This window comes from Aphis gossypii, chromosome 2 (assembly GCF_020184175.1).
Source record: "Aphis gossypii isolate Hap1 chromosome 2, ASM2018417v2, whole genome shotgun sequence".
Taxonomy (NCBI): domain Eukaryota; kingdom Metazoa; phylum Arthropoda; class Insecta; order Hemiptera; family Aphididae; genus Aphis; species Aphis gossypii.
Genome location: NC_065531.1, coordinates 7,237,087 through 7,250,561, shown reverse-complemented (window position 1 = coordinate 7,250,561; position 13,475 = coordinate 7,237,087). Strand labels below are relative to the sequence as shown.

General features: G+C 23.4%; 1 protein-coding gene across 2 annotated transcripts in view; it reads left to right on the top strand.

Moving 5' to 3' along the window:
* LOC114125785 (metal cation symporter ZIP8-like) overlaps window positions 1–13,475 on the top strand; it is a 53,246-nt gene that overhangs the window by 37,185 nt on the left and 2,586 nt on the right. The window lies entirely within an intron of this gene.

The window sequence follows — 13,475 nt, the reverse complement described above, 5'->3', positions numbered from 1 at the left end:
TTAAGAAGAAAAATGAAAATGAAAAAATTGAACTGAAGAGCCACTCTTGACAATTATTGTTTGACTTATATTATGTTTAAGATACCAATGTAAGACGTAATATGATAGTTTATTAATTATACTATGGTATTTATTATATAGTTAAATATAATATCAAACTAGATACTACAAGAAACAATAAATAAAAATTTGAAATTATTTTTTTTGAATATTTTAGAATTAGATTTAAAATTTTAGAATGTATTTTATTTTTTAAATTTGACACAAATTAATATTACCTTTTCTAATTATATTTGTTTTTTTGTGATCACTAAATATATAATCCATTTATTGGATATCAATCGTATAGATGATACTTCTCACCACATTAGTGACTTTTTATTTTGTATTTATAAATAATTTCACTCATGTTAGACTTAGATAAGATCCCCACGGTTATTCCTCCGTTTAAATTGCCTTGGGAATCAATGCAAGTTGTGATAGACATTCTTATATTTTTTTGGTATCAAGTATATGTTGTAACAGTTTAGAGATTACTGACTCGTTGTTTACGTCTTACTCAGTGAATTTTACTATATTATGTAAACGTAAAAGGCAATCGTTTTATAATATTGTTAAATCTAAATCTATAGATACATTATTAAGACATATCAATTTTATCGTCAAAATGTCGATAGTTAAATTGTTTAAACGACGAAGAATATGAAGAAGGTGTTTTATACAGTATTATTTTGTTCCAATATTCTATAGATATAAGATATGTTAATATTTATTATATAAAAAAAAAATAACTTTTAGACAGTACTAAGCAATAAGCATTCTGATAAAATTATAAAATAACTACTTATGAAAATAAAATAAAATTTATTAAAATCATTATGCTTTAGTGATAATCACGAAATGGGACAGATAGCTGTGGCCGTTTTGCCGTGGTCAAAAAATTGTATATAAACTCAAATAAAACTGCGAATGTTGAAATGGGAGTATGCCTTCCGTCAATTTGGGCTTTTATTAATTTTTTAGAAAAAGTTAAACCCGACCATGATTACTTTTATTATCAATTAACTGCAAGAAAAGTCCAACAAAAAATGTACTGATCTAAATAGAGTATAGACGTATTTTAAAAACAGTATAACAATATGACAGTAGAGATTATATTATTTCATATTTAAAAGGCATAAAACATAATATCTCACTACCATGATTATTGATTACCTTTATTATTATAAATATGATAAAATATTTAATGAAAAATTTAATCATTATTACCTATTATATTTTTTTTTAATTATGAATATGATGAAAATATTTAATTCCCACGTCGAAACGGTTACGGCTAAAATATGTCTTTTCAGTTAAACAGTCACATCGAAATGGTCACGGTGAATTGTCCTAGATCCATTCCCAGTCATTGTGCATCGTATCGTCACAATTCAATATTCCACTTAATCATATTAATTGGTCTTTGGACATGTGTTATATTTATAGGATTATAATTAATACATTAGTGGGAGCATACTACTTGCTTCCGAAAATATTATCAGTAGGTTAGTTGCGTCCCGCAAAAAAGATTCAAAAAGGGTCATAGCCTATTTGCGTCCCAAAAATATCGATATAATCAATATCAATAAGTTCATAAAAAAACACATTGATATTTATTTTAGTTTAGAATATTGTTATATATATAAAGTTTCATATAATAGTAATTATTAGTTCAATTCAAATATTGTATAATATAAAATATATATTATATAGGGTAATATATATACGTATAATTTAAATTCATTTAAAAATAATTCATATTTTTTACATTTTGGCATAATAAAAAAATTCATGTATTCAATTCAAATATTGTTATGTATAAATTTAAAATAATAAAATAATTAAAATATGGTATGTAATTAAATAATAAAAAATTCTTATTTTTTATATTTTAGCATAATAAAAAAATTTATATTTTTGTATTTTGTCATAATAATAAGATTCATATATTCAATTCAAATATGGTAGGTATAAATTTAAAATAATAAAAAAAATTCAAATATGGTATGTATAAATTTAAAATAATAAAAAAATTCAAGTATAGTATATAGGTAATTAAATAATAAAAAAAAAATGCAAACATTGAATTCAAATATGGTTAGGTATAAATTTAAACGAAACATTTATTATAAAATTTAATGGAGAAATTTCTTTTTTTTAAAACTTTCAATTTGTTTATTTAGGAATTCTAATTTTAAATATTTTTTTTCTATAATTTGTTTTTGAAGTTTTAGTACTATTAATTAAGACATATGTATTTATCTGAAATGATTTTAAGACCTCGATGAATTGAAAAATATGTGGATGACTAGAATAAAAATATGAGTTAAATTTTGAGTGAAAAGCTTCACATGCATTTGTCGTTCTTTGTAAACTATTTGAGCATTCAGACCAAACATGAGGAGGGAATTTAAAATTTTCCGAAACATATAGTTATCTAAAATATAATCTTTGAATTCTTTACAACCAGTTGGAGCAATAGCCATAAGATCGAATTATTATATAGTATAGTTTATGAACTATCAATTTTAGTGACACGATACTATCGACTTTAGTGATTTTAGTAGTAAATATCGATAATAATTATGCAGCTGACTTGCGTCCCCAAAAACGGGACGCAAGTTACCGGTCATATTTACTATTTGTAAAATATACCTTTTTTTGGGACGAAAGTAACATGCAGCCTCATTAGAATATCACTTTAGATATTATATAGGGAATTGGGCCACAATTCACCTTTTTTTCCAAAGGTATACGGTAATTGGGCCACTAAAATTGTATATTTATTACAGGTAGGCCCGGTAATTGGGCCACTAACATTTTATATTTATAATAGGCAGACTTGATGATTGGGCCACTATTACATTTTAAATTATAATAAAATAATATTTAATATAATACATATTTTTATATAAATTGATACAATACCTAATACTGCAGCGCATATGAAATTTTACTCGAATCGACTGCGTATGCCTTATTAAAAGGTAATAAATTATCCAATATCTTATGATATAGAATTATCAATTGTCATCAAAAGAAATGGATAGAAATAGTCATACACGTAGTGTGCAAAGATTATGAAACCTAACTCGAACTACAAATGCCGTCGAGTCTTTTCATTCACATTTCAAAAATAATGTCTATATATCACATCTAAGTATATATAATTTTTTAAATGTTTTATTGCAACTTCAATCAAAAGTTTATATTAAGATTGGAAGTATAGGAACAATAAAAACAAAAAAACGAACTTTAGTTCGACAAAATTTTATTCTTGAAATTAAAAAATATGAAAAGGGGAAAAACCCGATTTGAATATGTACAATCTGTATCATGTTATTAAAAAAAAAATAATAATTATATTTTTAAATATTATATAAGAAAAAAAATATTTCATATTATTTATTATTTGACTGACTTTATGAATCTAAATAAATAAATATTAATTATTTGACGAATTGTATTTTTATATGTTGAAAAAAATAATAATTAGTTAATAAATATTATATATTCGTATTAATAGTATATTTATGTGCTATACTTTTATGGCCCAATCTCCGGGTACACTTTAAAAGTATAGATTTAATTTGTGGCCCAATTTCCGGGTAGAAAAATGTTAACAAATATTTTATACAAAACAGGTAGTTAAAATGTGGCCCAATTCCCGGGCGCCCATTAATATGTGTGATTTACTGACTAATTATTAAATTTAAGTTACAATTTTATATTAATTTAATTACCTCTAATTTTCTAAGACCTATAAATTTCGGTATTAGCATGCACTTTACAAATGAACAATAATACCTAATCAAAATAATATAATCAACATGACGATATTAATATTTAATATAATCTATGTTAATTAATGATTTTGGAATAATATTTCATTAGACACGTATTCATTCTATAGTAAGATTTTACCTTGGATAATATACTATAATACAATGCATAATATTTTTTTTCAAATTTTTTAGCTTTACAAGTAGTTCAGTATAATTTACCCACGTTAAAAATACTATTCGTTTAGATTAAATTTATGCATATTATACATTGGAAAACGACTTAGAAATATACAATTAATAGTTAATTCTGTTTAAAAAAAAAGTATTTTGAGAAGAAATTAATTGATACTTTCAGAAACCAATAAATCGAATAAGTTTGTTGGGTATTAAATGCAAATATATATTAATGACAGAATGTGTTTTTTTATTTTTTTTTAATATTTCAAGTTTTGATAGGCTTTCTTGCTTTAAACAAAGTGTGCTTAACGTTTCTAATTCTGATATATAGGCAATAGGTGTATATATAATGTATAAATTAAGTTTACGCTTTTATTTAGTTTAATATTTTACGAATGGTTTCGTTTTTAAAACGTATTTAATCCTTGAATTATAGAACGTATGGCCGTATCGTAAAAATAATCCGAATAATAAAAATAAAATACAAACAATGAGATACTTTTACGATGGTGAGACGGATGGATATTGTATTTCTTCTATTTATTACAATTTTTTTTTGTCATCACACACCAACTCTCCATCTGTATTGTACGATTACTAGCTATTGTGTGATGGATGCACGAAGTATTTTAGATAAAACTCATAGCTATATGGGTACGTGTGTGTGAAGGTAATACCTTCCGGATGTTGAAGTCCGCAATATAACCGTCGTAGATTTTGGTTGCAATTTAAGTTTGTTCGACTTAATCACCGGGTTTTGTTGGTAGTATATGCGACATAGAAACCACAAAGCGGTAAACAGGGTGATTCGGCCAAGCATGCTGACAATGAGGTACATAGAAGGATTTTCCTTTTAATAATGAATTTATTCAAATTCTAGTTTTTAGAATTTCATTAGTTTACTTGAAGACCTTATTTTAAAATACTTTTTACGCCATTTAAGGAGTTCCCTATATTATTAGAATTATTATTTTTAAAGAATCACTTTTTTTATCATAAATTGTTAAGTAGATAATTTTTTTATTTGAATAAATATAAATTGAAATTTTTACGAGTAGTTTCTGAATTATTTAACTTAATGTACTAAGTATGATAGTTCATGATAATAGGTATAAAGATATTAAGGCTATAAATTATGATGATTTGAATTATAAATATTACAGTAATTTAAATTAATATTTAAATTTTAAACATTTTATAATAATACAATTAGTAAGAATGACCTGATCATAGTACACACTTTTCTAAAATATAGTATATATATTTTGTTTTATATACAACATTAATAAAAATACTATCGTCTATCGATTTAGATACATTGACATTTTTTATAAAACCATTTACTTATCAGTTTAAAGTAATTACTTTAACGTATTTTAAAATACATTTTAATTTAAAAATAGTAAGTTTGTATTGTTACAAGATATGAATCGAAGTATATGAAAATTGAATGTTTAAGTAGACTTAAAAATTTGAAAATCATAGTTTAAATAATTGAATTTTCAAAAGATAATATGAAGGTTTGAGTGAACAATGCGCGTGTTTAATGAATCACCCTGTTTATAAAGTTCCCGGATTAAATTACGAAGAAACGGAAGACAGAAAACGGTTCCACGGCCGGAACACTCATCCAATACATATATAATATGTACAATAATATATTATAGCTGTAGGCATCTAAAGTAATGATATATTACTATAGCTTGTTTAATATATTCTGTGGTTATAATATGACCGAGTGATGTGCTTTTGTGTGTATAAAACTATTATCGAACGATGAAAGAAGAAGGTAGTTTTCGTAATCAATTTCCTACACGACTCTAATATGAATTAATGTTTAAATATTTATGTTTAACACTCATGACCTATACGCTAGGTTTGGTATACGATATACATATAATATTAAAACGACAAGCTTTATATCAAATAATTATGTTTTTAAGTATCTACAAAATTAAAAACAAGAAAATTATAAGAAAATTCTTAAAAATATAACATTCCCTTGACGTACCTGTATGATGATGTATTGGATATTATGATTATATTGTTTTTTTATTGATGTTTTAGAAAATCAATTACACCATACATTACAGTTACACCTTTACAGTACACCATAATGGCATGCTAAATGTATTACGGAGTATTCGAGTATGTAGTGTATACGAGTATTATATTAGATTATATTAATGACTGCACCGTTATTTATTTTTCGATAATTACAATGGTCGTTAGTTCGATTTAATAAACATTGTTATTAATTAGTGTAAATGCACAGAAATAAAAACTAAAAAGCACAAATGATCTAATTCATTAATTGTACACACGCCAATACACAAGGTGATTCAACAAGTAAACACGCCTTTAATTTTTTCTTTAATGATACATTTATTCAAATATTGTGATGTTTGAAACTTTGAATTATACTTGATTATCATATTTTCATTTATTTATATTTTCATCATTTAAGGAGTGTTCTGTGGTAATCTATTTTTTTTTCAAATAAAAACAATTTTTTTTAATTGTAAATTATTAAGCAGATGATTTTTCTGAATGAAAATTCGAATGATTAGACTCCGAGTTATTAAAATTTGTGTATCTATTACCAAAGATTATTTGAAAGATTATTATACTGAAAAACAAACAGTTTTATGTTGAATTAATAATGGTTTTCGTGACGGAATTGTTAAAATGGTTATAATATCTTTCATTTTTGTTGTTATAAGTGATAAGTGACTGTAGGTACCTATTGTTTATTTTAAATTACGATTAAATATATTATGTGAGTAAAATAGCTCGCATAAAGTTATCTCCTTCAATGTCTCAATTTATTCTAATGCGACATTCAACTCTATTAAAAAATGAAAAAATATTGACAGTCTAATTGAAAGCTTTTTTAAATAGATATTTTAAATAATTTAACTGATAGTATATTTAATATTGTATTAAGACAATGATACGCACCTGGCGCCTGCAGAAATTTTTCTAGGAGGGGGCAATGTTAGGATTTTTTATAGGATAAATAGTAATTTATATTTAAACATTCAATTTGAAACATATTTTTGAAAAGCCAGGGGGGCAAATGCCCCAGCTTTCTGTCCTTCCGGGCGCCTATGATGATACATAACTAAAAACAAAAAATAAAAAATTTACAATTAATTATATATTGAAGACTTATTTTGTTATTATAAAATGTTTATAATCTTATAATAATCAGTGTTTTTCCTGTATAAGGAAAATTATTGATCAATAAATTGTTATTACCTCAAATTGACTATAATTTTTCTCTAATGTCGTTTTCATATTTTTAATGTTTTGAATTTTAAATTTATAAGCTTATTTAATTTATACTCAGTAGATATCCATTATGACGGTAAAAAGTTTAAACCATTTTGGCTACAAGAGATTAATTTTATGTTATTTATTTAGTATTATTATAATTCATAATATTTTATTTATACATTGAGAGTTCCTTGTTAATTTTATTAATTGTATAAGAGATCCATTTATCCCAAATAAAAAAGGATCAAAAAGTAAATCGTTTTTGTACTACAGAAGGAACTTTCAGTGACAATGAAATTGTTCGCAGATTACTGTAAGCCAAGTAAGTCAGGTCAGGCGAAGTTTAATATATAAATTCGCTAGTAGGAATCCTATCCTTTTAGCTTTTGTCGAATACAACAAATACTTCTTTTTTACCTCCGTTACACTTAAATATTATCAAATATTTTTATATGATTGTATTGTGAAATACGTGTTCCATACGAAAAAGTAAAATAATATAAATGTTGACATAACAACTAAAGCTAAGCTTAAAGTTGCTTTCTGCTTCCACGGCCCTTGACCAAATAGCAAGGTCTACATAGGGTTATAATAAGCGTTTATTATAAAAACCGAGAAGATACGTTCCATAAAAATATGAAAATGTTGTTATGATTCGTATAAAACTAAATTGTTTGCATTTAAAACATGTTATTGCATAATATTTGTTAGTTAAATAACAGCGTAATATTGCGAATGTTTTTAGCAAATATTAATTAAATTTATGTATTCCTTTATATAACTGTGAAATAAATTACTTTAATATTATCTATTAAATAGGCATATACATAATATATCATAAGATATTGTAGTTAATAATATACTTAGTAATAATATAGGCTGTTAAACCGTTTTTTGTGTGTGATGATTTATGATTGAATTCAAATTTAACACATTCATTAACACATATTGTAGGTACTTAGTATCTACTGAGAAGCGGTTATGTACTTGTTTTATTATTATAAATTTGTGTTTTCAACTTGTCAAAAATACTTATACATAATATTGTGATAATGTTTATACTTGAAGTGCTATGTCTAAGTTTTTTGAGGAAAAAAATTAATAGTAAATATACTCCATTCTATGCTTATTACACGTTCAATTTAGCAATTTAGGCGTATATATATATATATATATATATATATATATATATAAATTATATATAAATTGGTACTTTATAATGTGGTATAATTAGGTTCCTAATGTATTGGTAAAATACAAACTGATTGTGTTACATTAAATTATTTAGTAACTGCCGTATATTTACAATGATAACTCCAGAGTTCTGACGTATATTAATAAATACATATACAATCAAAATATTATAACACTTTATTATTGCTTTGTTCTACAGTTACCGCATCAAAATACTACTGCTGAAGAATATTCTTTTGTACATTTTTATTTCTTTTACATTAAGGCAAAAGTTCCCAACCTTTTTTGACTCACCACACCCTTAGTCATTTTCTAAATATCCGGAGGCACCCTATCAACTACTTAGGTTTTGATTTTATTTAGCAGTGCATATGAATAAAAAAAAAGTAGTAAGATGTAGGTATATAGTATATATACATATTATATTTTATAAAAAAAATTTTCACACTAAAAATTAACTATATATTCTTATTTTTAATTATTATTGCACGAATAATAAAATAAAAATATATTTCAAACAATTTCGCGGAACCCTAAATAAAGGCTTGATACAGTTTTTTTATTTTGATACATTTTTTTTTTAATCTACTAAAACTCACTGAGTGAAACTGAATAATACATATTACAAAAATATTTTCCAAACTTATTCTTAATTCTAATAATGTAAACGCGGCACAATAGAAAACTATACATAACAATATACTCTGAATTTATATCTATAATATTTAATACAACACCATGGATAAAAATTATGATTAATATAAAACCTGTATTGTTCGAATTTAAAACTTGTTATTGCATCTGTTGGTAAAATAATCCAAGTTTGTTCAGGTGACATAAAAGTTTAAATACTGATGTATGTTTTGTTTTAATATTCCAAAAAGTTAGTATTAGGTAGTCATTATTGTTTAGATTTTTATTCAAAAACCATAAATAAAAACTTAGTCAAGTACAATTTTTAAATTATTCAGTGTTAAATTTCTTACTTATAATTTTACACTATAAAATGAAAATAATTTGCGATAATCGTAGATTAATAATTATTTTAATAATGTTTATTTTTTATCATATGGTAAAGGGTCCTGAAATTTCAACCTCGAAAAATCTTTTAAAAATAAGTACCTAATTTTAAATTATTAACTAAAACGTGTTATTATTTATTGTAGTTTAATTTTTACCAGATTCCCAATTATGATACAATGTTTATATTTCTTAATTGATTAACTAATTTTTATGAATTTAAGTTTTATATATTACAGTGATCAAGTTCTTCTAAATATTATTTGAAATATGTGTAGTTTAAATTTAACTGAAATAAAATCGCATACTTACATAGAATATAAATGTATTACGATTAAGTTTTTGAGATTAAAAAAAAAAAATTGTATTTGAAGGGTAAAATAAATTTGATTATACAAAAACTATATTTATTATGACTTGTTTGAAATAGAATAATTTGAATATTTTTAAATAAAATAACTCGCTCATATTATGTAAAAAATGAATATGAACAGTATTCTAAATAATTATTTTTATACTTACTATCTATATTTATCTTTAATCTTTTTTTTCGTGTTTAGAAGAATGTAAAGGTAATATAGACGCTATTATAATAATAATTGTAATAATATTATGCTATTATATTGTTATAAGTCACTTTTATAGTTATTTTATAATATTTTAACACACGATTAGTATACAATATACAATTATAAATTACAATATAATATTATATGTGTATGTGTGTATGTGTGAACAATTACCTAATGTTATCACAGTTTGGTAAATATAAATGCGCCCCCATGGGCATGAATGGTATGATTGACATTTTGATTTTGAACGGAGTGATGATTGTATTAGATTACCAATAATGGTGTTTTTTTGTGTTTGAAGATATTTTTTTTATTAAATATTATTTTTGTAAAAATGCGTTATGCGGGAGATATGGTGTTCAAATATATGATTGGGTTACATCGATATTGTAAGAGATTGAATGAAAATGTAATGAGTATTTATTCAAACTTTTATTGTCAGTTTGCAATTAATTCATTTTATCAACATTAGTTATACTAAGGTTATCCAAGTAGTATGATTCTCGAATAATTCACAAAACGGATAAGCCGTATCAGTTTATCTTCACATAGTGCATGCTAAAGATAAGGTACAAGTATATTTTGTCACGTGCAAGACTAAGGTTGCGCCACTCAAATCATTATAAATGAACAGTTATTTAACCATACCATGACTGAAATATTTCGAGCAGTGCTTTTGTTGGTCTATTTTCTGTCACATAGACCGACCCTTCTCCAAACTTTGATGACTATTCGTCGTCAGGTACGTACTTTATTTAGTTATGCAATTTCAGTAGAATGCACAACAAAAAAATTTCAATATTTTCTTCAAGAATTTCGTATCAAAAATCAAAAATGAAACTTTCGAATATTATGTATAGAATTACATTTGTACAAATTAAATAACACATGCATCCAACGTCATGTAGTTTTTCCTTACATCATTATTAAACTGGTTAAATTGTAATAGTTATATATCTGTATTATACGAATATCTTTGTACATGGATGTTGATAGGTACGGGTTTTGTCGAAAATTTAGTTTTTCGAGTTGGTACAATGATTGTTATTAAATAAAAATTTGACATATCCGTGATAAAACAGAGCGAGTTTCCTTTCTTATTACTGTTTTATGCGATTTGCGTGTGTGCTAAAAAAAATATATATTTATATACTTAAATGTATATTATATATATTTAAAGATGTCTTATGATTTATGAATGGACATATCGTACTAAAAATCACTGTAATGATAATTTTTAAATGACTTGAAAACCTTTAGAATTAGGATATTAATTACACTAGTGAAGTCACTTATCACCCATACCGTTTCATTGAATACTATATTTATAACTATTTATAGCGCTTAATCGTTATAGTTTTCAAAGTAATTACCATGGTCAGTAATTAAAATCATACATTTAATTTGTCTACAAAAGTACAAAATAACACATTATTACTTACACAGCTTACTTATATTATGTCCAATATTATACATAATTACAGTGTCTTAGAGTCTAAACAGTGAATTTCGACTTTTTATAATATGTTTTTGAATATTATCGAAATAATATTATATTTTTATTTTATATATATTTTTAGAATCATTAGAAGAAAATTTTCAATTTACCGGTGTGTATATTTTATGGTAAAAAGTAATTTATGACTCGAATAAAATATATATCATACAATAATGTCTCATTATCTAATCTTAATAAAAAAAAATGTTATTTATCCATTTTTATAATTATTGATGAGTAATAAATAAAATAATTTAAGTTATGCCTTTATATTTGTTTATTTATTTTATATATTTTTTTTATATATATTTTATTACAGGGACTATTGAAAATGACCAATGTATTAATGTTAAAGGTATTAAATAATTATATCTGTTTATATTGAAAATAAGATGTTAAGGACCAATGTTAATTGCATAATGAATTATTGTAGTTGACAAAAATTATTAATAATAATAAAAACAACAGCAACATGAAATTAGATTTACCTTTATAAACAAAGCGAGTTTCGTGGTTATTTTTTATATTCAACTGTGTAACATTTATGTGCTTTAACACTTTTTTTTACCTATGTTTTACTTTTTCAAAAAGTTTTTTATTATAGTACGACCAACATCATTGATCAATCTTCATTTTAGTTATTATATTTATTAAAAAAATTTATTTTATTTTCATTAAATATTTTTGTATTCTATTTTTTTTTTAGAGAAAGTTCGTACGTAATTATACATTTTATATTACTAGTTATACCTATTCAATTTTTATTTATAATTTGAACCAATCAAAGACAATTTTTTTTTTTCACTAGTAAATACCATTATTATTATTATTATTTTTTTTTTTTTAGAAAAAATTGGTTTGTAAATTTGTAATTTTTTATTAATAATTTTATGTTTTGTATGTTTTGTGACCCTAATTTATTTTGTTATATTACATTTTATAAAGAATTTCACGATTCTTATATTTTATTAATTTTATTTATTTGCTTAAATTAATAAAACAGAAACTTTTGGACTTTTGGTTTCACTCGTAAAATCTTAAATAAAATCTAATGATAACCACTACTTATAAAATATTGTTAAAATTCAAAAATATAATATTAATACTCTTTCATCAAAAATAATGAATTATTTGATATAAAAATTGTATATTTGTAACCAAATATGGAAAAATATATTTCTTAATTAAATGTTCTTAAATTTTAGTTAGTTTGTTTTTTAAAATATAATATAGTTTATTTATACATTGGTATTTTTTGATTTAATGAAAAGGTTCTAAATCAATTTTTTTTTAATTGTTTTTTTTTTCATGCATACAATTACTTAATGTTTATAGCTGTATAATTTTAACTTAAAATGATGTAAATTTGTTGATTATTTAATGACATAAAAAATACGACATTTCCTAACTCCTAAAATATGAATGTTTAGAATGAAGCCGAAAAATATCAGTTACAATCTTTTCATTCTAAATAATAATTAAGAACTTAGAACAATATAGTTCTAAACAGTCATTAATGTAATATCTTATAATGAAAAAGTATTGACTTAATACAATAAAACTACCGATACAATACAAATTATTATTTAACTAAATTGAATATAGTATTTTGTGTTATGTTATATAAAAAAATATTTATAATATGATATTGTGTGATGAACTAACATAATTTACACTTAGAAATTGATATTACTCCAACTTCATAGAAAACTGATTTAAATCGGAGTCAACAAGTTTTATCTAAATTATTAATATATATTTTCGGGATAAAACGGTTCTAACTAAAAATATAATTTTTTTTCAGAATGAAAAAGTTTTACACATGAAACCTTTTTATTCTAAAAATAATATTTCACTTTTTTATTATTTAATCAATCAATAATCGATGTTAAGACAAATTTTTGGTAA